The following is a 9,686-nucleotide window of genomic DNA, read 5'->3' on the forward strand; positions in this document are numbered from 1 at the left end:
AATGGTCCCAAGAAACAAGCTGGAGTAGCCATTCTAATATCAAATAAAATCGACTTTCATCCAAAATTAATCAAAAAAGATAAGGAAGGACACTTCATACTCATCAAAGGAAAAATCTACCAAAATGAACTCTCAATTCTGAACATCTATGCTCCAAATGCAAGGGCACCTACATACATAAAAGAAACTTTACTAAAGCTCAAAACACACATTACACCTCACACAATAATAGTGGGGGATTTCAACACCCCACTGTCTGCAATGGACAGATCATGGAAACAGAAACTAAACCGAGACACTTTGAAATTAACAGAAGTTATGAACCAAATGGACTTAACAGACATCTATAGAACATTTCATCCTAAAACAAAAGAATATACCTTTTTCTCAGCACCTCATGGTACCTTCTCCAAAATAGACCACAGAATTGGTCACAAAACAGGCCTCTACAGATACAAAAAGATTGAAATAATCCCTTGCATTTTATCAGATCACCACGGACTAAGACTGGTCTTTAATAATGAAAAAACCAATAGAAAACCCACGTGCACATGGAAACTGAACAAATCTCTACTCAATGATGACTTGGTCAAGGAAGAAATAAAGAAAGAAATAAAAGACTTTTTAGAATTCAATGAAAATGAGGACACATCATACCAAAACTTGTGGGACTCAATGAAGGCAGTGCTAAGAGGAAAGCTCATAGCTCTAAGTGCCTACAAAAAGAAACTGGAAAGAGCACACACTAACAAGTTGACTGCACAACTAAAAGCTCTAGAACAAAAAGAAGCAAATACACCCAGGAGGAGTAGAAGGCAGGAAATAATCAAACTCAGGGCTGAAATCAACCAAATAGAAACAGAAAGAACAATACAAAATATCAATAAAACCAGGAGTTGGTTCTTTGAGAAAATCAACAAGATAGATAAACCCTTAGCCAGATTAACCAGAGGGCACAGAGACAGTATCCAAATTAATAAAATCAGAACTGAAAAGGGAGACATAACAACAGAAACTGAAGAAATTCAAAAAATCATCAGATCCTACTACAAAGGCCTATACTCAACAAAACTGGAAAACCTGGATGAAATGGACAATTTCCTAGACAGATACCAGGTACCGAAGTTAAACCAGGAGCAGATAAACCATCTAAATAGTCCCATAACCCCTCAGGAAATAGCAGCAGTCATCAAAAGTCTCCCCACTAAAAAAAGCCCAGGACCAGATGGTTTTAGTGCTGAATTCTATCAGACCTTCAAGGAAGACCTAATACCAATTCTCTTCAAACTATTCCACAAAATAGAGACAGAAGGAACACTACCCAATTCGTTCTGTGAAGCTACAATTACACTCATACCCAAACCCCACAAGGACCCGACAAAGAAAGAGAACTTCAGACCAATCTCCCTTATGAACATCGATGCAAAAATACTCAATAAAATTCTAGCAAAACGAATCCAAGACCACATCAAAACAATCATCCATCATGACAAAGTAGGTTTTATCCCAGGAATGCAGGGATGGTTCAATATTCGGAAATCCATCAATGTAATCCACTATATAAACAAACTTAAAGAAAAAAACCACATGATCATCTCACTAGATGCTGAGAAAGCATTTGACAAAATTCAACATCCCTTCATGATAAAAGTCTTGGAAAGATCAGGAATTCAAGGCCCCTACCTAAACATAGTAAAAGCAATTTACAGCAAACCAGTAGCCAACATCAAGCTAAATGGAGAGAAACTTGAAGCAATCCCACTAAGATCAGGGACTAGACAAGGTTGCCCACTCTCCCCCTACTTATTCAATATAGTACTGGAAGTCTTAGCCAGAGCAATTAGACAGCAAAAAGAAGTCAAAGGGATACAAATAGGAAAGGAAGAAGCCAAAATATCGCTATTTGCAGATGATATGATAGTATACTTAAGTGACCCCCAAACTTCCACCAGAGAACTCCTAAACCTGATAAACAACTTCAGCAAAGTGGCTGGTTATAAAATCAACTCAAACAAATCAGTAGCCTTCCTCTACATGAAAAATAAACAGACTGAAAAAGAAATTAGGGAAATGACACCCTTCACAATAGTTGCAAATAATATAAAATACCTTGGTGTGAATCTAACCAAGCAAGTGAAAGACCTGTATGACAAGAACTTCAAGTCTCTGAAGAAAGAAATCGAAGAAGATCTCAGAAGATGGAAAGATCTCCCATGCTCATGGATTGGCAGGATTAATATAATAAAAATGGCCATCTTGCCAAAAGCAATCTACAGATTCAATGCAATCCCCATTAAAATCCCAACTCAATTCTTCACAGAGTTAGAAAAGGAAATTCTCAAATTCATATGGAATAACAAAAAACCCAGGATAGCGAAAACTATTCTCAACAATAAAAGAACTTCTGGAGGAATTACCATCCCTGACCTCAAGCTGTACTACAGAGCAATAGTGATAAAAACTACCTGGTATTGGTACATATACAGGCAGGAAGATCAATGGAATACAATTGAAGACCCAGAAATGAACCCACACTCCTATGGTCACTTGATCTTTGACAAAGGAGCTAAAACTGTCCAGTGGAAAAAGGACAGCATTTTCAACAAATGGTGCTGGTTCAACTGGAAGACAACATGTAGAAGAATGAAAATTGATCCATTCTTATCCCCTTGTACAAAGCTCAAGTCTATGTGGATAAAGGACCTCCACATAAAACCAGATACACTGAAACTAATAGAAGAGAAGGTGGGGAAAAGCCTCGAATACTTGGGCACAGGGGAAAAGTTCCTGAACAGAACTCCAATGGCATATGCTCTAAGATCGAGAATTGACAAATGGGACTTCATAAAATTGCAAAGTTTCTGTAAGGCAAAGAACACTGTCAATAGGACAAAACGACAACCAACAAATTGGGAAAAGATCTTTACCAATCCTTCATCTGATAGAGGGCTAATATCTAATATATATAAAGAACTCAAGAAATTAGACTCCAGACAACCAAAATACCCTATTAAAAAATGGGGTATAGAGCTTAACAAAGAATTTTCAACGGAAGAAACTCGAATGGCCGAGAAGCATCTAAAGAAATGTTCAGCATCCTTAGTCGTCAGGGAAATGCAAATCAAAACAACCCTGAGATTCCATCTCACACCAGTCAGAATGGCTAAGATTAAAAACTCAGGTGATAGTAGATGCTGGCGAGGGTGTGGAGAAAGAGGAACACTCCTCCATTGTTGGTGGGACTGCAAGATGGTGCAACCACTTTGGAAATCAGTCTGGCGGTTCCTCAGAAAATTGGACATAGCATTACCCGAGGATCCAGCTATACCACTGCTAGGCATATACCCAGAAGATGCTCGAACATATAACAAGGACATATGCTCAACTATGTTCATAGCAGCCTTATTTATAATAGCCAGGAGCTGGAAAGAACCCAGATGTCCTTCAACTGAGGAATGGATTCAAAAAATGTGGTATATTTACACAATGGAGTATTACTCAGCTATTAAAAACAATGAATTCGAGAGGTTCCTAGGTAAATGGATGGAACTAGAAATTATCATCCTGAGTGAGGTAAGCCAATCACAAAAGAAGACACATGGTATTCACTCACTGATTATTGGATATTAGCCTAGAACCTTGAAATGCCCAAGATGCAACTCACAGGCCACATGAAGCCCATAAAGAAGGAAGACCAAGTGAGGGTGATTCGGTCCTTCTTAGAAGGAGCAACAAAATACTCAAGGGAGCAAATATGGAGACAAAGTGAGGGACAGAAACTGAAGGAGAGGCCGTCTCAAGACCACCCCACCTGAGTATCTATCCCATGTGCAATCACCAAAGGTAGATGCTGATGTGGAAGACAGGAAGTGCATGCTGATAAGAGCCTGATATGGATATCTCCTCAGAGGCCTTCAAGAGTCAGACATATTCAGAGGCAGATGCTCACAACTAGCCATTGAACTGATCATGGGGTTCTCAATAGAGGAGTTAGAGTGAAGACTGAAGGAGCTGAAAGGGTTTGTGGCACCATGAGGAGAGCAACAATACCAACCAACCACAGCTCCCAGGGTCTAAACCACCAGCCTGGGAGCACTTAGGGGGGGATCCAGGGCTTCAGCTGAATATGTAAAAGTGGAGGGCCCTGCTAGGCATAGGTGGAAGAAGAGAACCTTGACCTCATGAAGGCTGGATGCTCCAGGGGGTGGGAATTTTGAGGGTGGGGAGGTGGGAGTGGGGGGGTGTAGATAGAGGTTACCTCCACAGAGAAGAAGGAGGAGGGGCGAGGGGATTGGGGGTTCCGAGGGGGTGGTGGGGGATGGGGTAAGGGGACAACATAGGAAATGTAAATAAATCATCCAATAAAAAAAAAATCCACATAGTAAATGCATTTAAATTAAATAAATAAAGCAATCATACTTTGATGTCAATGTCTTTGTATGACAAAGCGTTAGGACAAATTTTCCTCTTAGAAAAGATCAGAGGAGGGAAATGTTAAAATTGTAAACATTGTGTGGCTTTGCCCCTGGTTGCTAATTTTTTTCTGTAACATTCCATTCAAAACCTGTAATAATGGGTACACACCTAGATAAACAAACACACACATGAACAACCCTGCAACATCAAACTTCAAAAAATAAGTCCCCATTTTGGACTATATTGCTGGATTATAATTAGTATTAATATTAGCTCATATGCTGAACAAAGTATAATGACTCTAATGGAGAGAATTCTATTTCTCAAATATAAGATTTACAATGTGTTTACTCTGTAGATATAAAATTAATTTTGTTTCTATTATACTGATTAAGAGTCATCCCTGAATTCATGTTGAAGAGTGAAACATTTAATGAAAATGTATATTAACTTTCAACTATGAAAATAATGTTAAATATGCAAAAGTTAAAAAGAACATGGCATCAGTAAGAGGTTAATTTTCATACCTTTACCAGGATAAAACAAAATTAGGTAATATAAGAAGCACAAATAAGGTAATCATAAGCTTAAATAAAGCAAATAATGTATTAAGGCATGGGATATATTCCAAGCACAAAAACCAAAAAGGAACCAATATATTCATAGAATCACACTGATTATCAGGTCAAACCACGATAAATTTACCACAGCCACTTTTCTTCCTGCATAACTCCCTGAGATCCCATCCATGTACCAGTAAAGGCTCATCAGCAGCAGAAACTAAAGAGGCTAACACCAGGAGAATAAGAAACTTCATCTTCCAGAATCTTCTCTTTCTTCTGGAACAGAAGAGTGCAGTCATTCAGCTGCTGCTGAAATGATGAACTGAAGAGGCTCACAAAGCATTTAGTTTGAACAATGTGCAATGAACCTATTAATTCACTGACTCAATTTCTTTTGTTAATTTTCAGAATACGTTGGCCGACTGAGAGGCAATATTTGTAAGTGTCTAGTATTGCTTTATTTTACCCCATGGAATTAGAATTCACTGAGGTGTAAGAGAATGTTCCTGAATTGTTGACATTCAGAAACAAAGTCAAGAAACAAAGCTGGTTTGGTGACATTGTCAGAACAAAACAACAGTGACTTAGAAAACCGTGAACATCAAAATATCACTAAGCACAAGTTTGAAAATCTCATCATAATAAATTGATGAATATGCAATTTTGTTAGATTAAAATGTGTTATTTATGGAGGGGTATTTTATATTTTTAACATTTTTTATATAGGTATATAGTGTGTGATCACCATAGCCACACTGATGTTCTCCTTCTAGATTCCAAAAATTCTCTCCCAAATATTTAGTATCTTCTTCTTAATTTTATGATAATGAGAATTTTTAATATTTAGGTTTTTTCAAACACACAGAAGTATTATAAGAATGTGCATTCAGTGTCCAAGATGCAACCCACAGGCCACATGAAGCTCATAAAAAAGGAAGACCAAGTGGGGGTGATTCAGTTCTTCTTAGAAGTAGCAACAAAATACTCAAGGGAGCAAACATGGAGACAAAGTGAGGGACAGAAACTGAAAAAGGGGCCATCTGAAGACCTTTCCACCTGAGTATCCACCCCATATGCAGTCACCAAAGGTAGATGCTGATGTGGAAGTCAGGAAGTACATGCCGATAAGGGCCTGATATGGATGTCTCCTCAGAGGCCTTCAAGAGTCTGACATATTCAGAGGCAGATGCTCACAACTAGCCATTGAACTGATCATGAGGTTCTCAATGGAGGAGTTAGAGTGAGGACTGAAGGAGCTGAAAGGGTTTGTGGCACCATGAGGAGAGCAACAATACCAATCAACCACAGCTCCCAGGGTCCTAACCACCAGCCTGGGAGCACTTATGGAGGGATCCAGGGCTTCAGCTGAATATGTAAGAGTAGAGGGCCCTGCCGGCCACAGGTGGAAGATGAGATCCTTGACCTCATGAAGGCTGGACGCCCCAGGGGGTGGGAATTTTGAGGGTGGGGAAGTGGGGGTGGGGGGGTAGGTGAGGGTTACATCCACAGAGAAGAAGGAGGAGGGGTAAGGGGATGGGGGGTTCCCGGGTGGGTGGGGGATGGGGTAAGGGGATAACATATGAAATGTAAATAAAATATCCAATAAAAAAAATAAGATAAAAAGAAAAAAAAAGAGAATGTGCATTCAGTTAAGGACAGGTATGAGGCTGCTTCAGATTGTCCACAGCAACTGACAATCATTTCCCTCTTCATCTAGCAAGGTAGTGATTTTGCCAGCTGCAGATAGATTTTGCAGTTATGTGACATTTGGAATTCAAGAACCTTCACAAGCGTATATAAATTGTAGGTTATTAAGAGTCTATGTTGGCTATTGGCTATTGATTTTTGGTCCTGAGTCTTGCCTTGTTCATTCAGTGAGACTGATTGTTGTTTGATATTTGTTGGTTGAATCCTACTTTCAGATTTTGGCCAGGATTTTCTTTATGTTCCTTTGTCATTCACCTTTGACATGCAGAGAAACCATCCATTGTTGATTTCTATACTTTCTATATTCTCCCTATCAGATTAATTCTCTTTGGCAACTTCCTCAAAAAAAAAACTATTTTTAGTTTAAAGAAAAAAACACTTATGATATATGTCTCAACAAAATGTTCTATTGGTGTAAAGAGACACCATGAAGATGACAAGTCTTATAAAGGAAAATATTAATCACGATTTGCTTACAGTTTTAGAGGTTTAGTCCATAATTAACATAGTGGTTGGCATAGAAAATTACAGATGGTGCTCAGGAATAAATTGAGAGTTCCAAATCATAATCATCATGCAATGAAAGAGGCACTGGACTTGCTTTGATTATTTGAAACCTCAAAGCTCATGCCCAGTGACACTTCACCCAGCAAGGTTACATATACTGCCACAAGACCAACCTTCAAAGTTCTTTACAAGCACCAACTCTCCCTAGTGACAAAGCATTCAAATGTACGTGACTGTATGTGCATGCATTAACACATGAATGTTATTTACATGAATATGTGTAATAGTATATTTTGAGGGGGGTATTCTACTTTCTCTTTTGCCACCAAATAAATAGCAGGCATTTACTGCACACTCAAACCCATTTTACTTTCTGAATAAGAGACACAAAGAACAGGCATTTTTATTAACTTACTACAAGCTGAAGCTTGGCAGGTTTTGAGTTAATACACTGCAAGTCTAGATTAGGAAGGGTTAGATCTATTCAAACATGAATAGAAAGATGATACCCAGAAAAATGCCCCTTTACTTGACATTTTGTGGAAATCCTGTCTGGTCCATGTGTGTCCTCATGTCTCCTCAATCATACCAACCTCATTGTGAAATCCTGCTGTCCTCTCCACATGGTTTCTCCATTCATTCTTCCTCTTGTGTTACTTCTCTATTCTCTTCCATCTATTTGGATGCCCTGACTAGTATTAGAAATTCTGCCCTATTCTCAGCTAATTGGCTGATCATAGGTTTTATTAACCAGTCACAGGTGAGAGAACATAACTTTTACATAACGTAGAGACCAGACATAGTTGACTATGACATAATCTGTACTACAACCAGACATCTGGGGTTAGAAATGAACATCTGAATACAGGGTGCACAAAAGCATCTCCCAACCTTTTGCTCTTTAAAACCAATTAAAGGTTCTTTTTCTATTATTAATAAACTATGTACAATAAAAACAATTATGAATACTTATCAAGTAAAATTTACATTCGCAATGTCCTCACAATTTTTATTCAACAGGCTGAAATGATACTAACTTGATGAGTTTAGAGTTCTTAAAATTTTTTCTAGAAAAACTTGAATTTCTAATCTATAAATACCTTCTTAGATCTAAAACCATTTTTTCCAATCCTAAAAATTTAAGCTTGACAGTGAGACTAAACCTATCTAGTCTTCAACCTCATTAGAGGCCTGAGAGGGAATCAATATTACCTAAGTATGCAGGAAGTACAGAGCAAGCAACTTCCAAAACTACAGAAATGATAGAGACAGCTGACTGCCTTGAGAATCACCCACAATTTCTCAAAACGATGGTAACAACTATCTCCTGACTTATGACTTATGGCCCAAGACATGACAGACATTTCTAAAGCAAGAATATTGAAGGAGTTGACTACCTTGTCCTTAAAATGCTTGGCAGTTAACTTCCATACATCCTATATTTCTAGTTTGAATCACATTAAGTATGTACATGAGACAATGGCATCTTTTGTTGGTTTTTCTTGTTATTGTGGTTTGGTGATGTTTTTCTGTTTTTTTGTTTTGTTTTGGTTTTGGTTTTTCTTTTACATGGTGTTTCATTGTTTAGATCTTCAATGCATATCATCTTCTTTGAGTAGAATGATAGAAATAGAATGAAATAGAAGTTTCTGGAAGCAGATATGTCAATTTTGAGAAAAAGACTTCTATTAATACTACATCTTTTACAACATAGTCTAAAGATCTTTGATGTCTTTGAAGACAATCCAACTGTAGAATTTCTGATATGTTTGTCTGTAGCTATATAATATCTACTTTGCTATGAAAGCATCTAATGAGCGTAAATTAAGCTTATTTTTGTAATTAAATGTAGTAGTATCAAACATGACCAATAAATTTGATTCACTGGTTACTAATGTGCATTTCTTGTTGTTGATAAAATATTTGTAAATATGTGTCTAAAAGGATTAGAACTTAACTTTATTTTTAAGAGTTACATGTGTACAGTACCTTTAAAAATGTTGAAACATAAATGCATATATTGTACAAAGAATAACCTTAAATTTTATCAATATACAAAGCCTATACCAAACAAAATTAATTCACTTACTGGTGCTCTTTGGCTTGAAATTAGATGCAATAATCTATGCTTTACAGTATTATTGTTATATCTCTGCATTTTTCTTTCATCCCCTAATGCCTTCCCAAAGATTTAATAGGTTAAAAGAGGAAAGAAGAGGGAAAGAAATCTCTGAATATAACCTCTCTACCTTGTTTCTTCCCTGAACAAAGCCATTAACAATTTACCCGTTAAAAGACCAAAAACTTTTAGACTTGAGGCATCCATTGTTCTCCTGAATTTCCTTCCTCCTGCAACAAGTAGATGTGGGCATCAGGGTGAGGTGTAGGTCTCTTTTGGGTACACAAAGAAAATATGAGTATTCTGCAGTGTTCAGAAAGCTAGCTGTAACATGGTGTTCAGAATGCTGAGAAAGAGGAATACTCCTTCACTGC

This window comes from Grammomys surdaster, unplaced genomic scaffold (genome assembly GCF_004785775.1).
Source record: "Grammomys surdaster isolate TR1022 unplaced genomic scaffold, NIH_TR_1.0 125832, whole genome shotgun sequence".
Lineage (NCBI taxonomy): Eukaryota > Metazoa > Chordata > Mammalia > Rodentia > Muridae > Grammomys > Grammomys surdaster.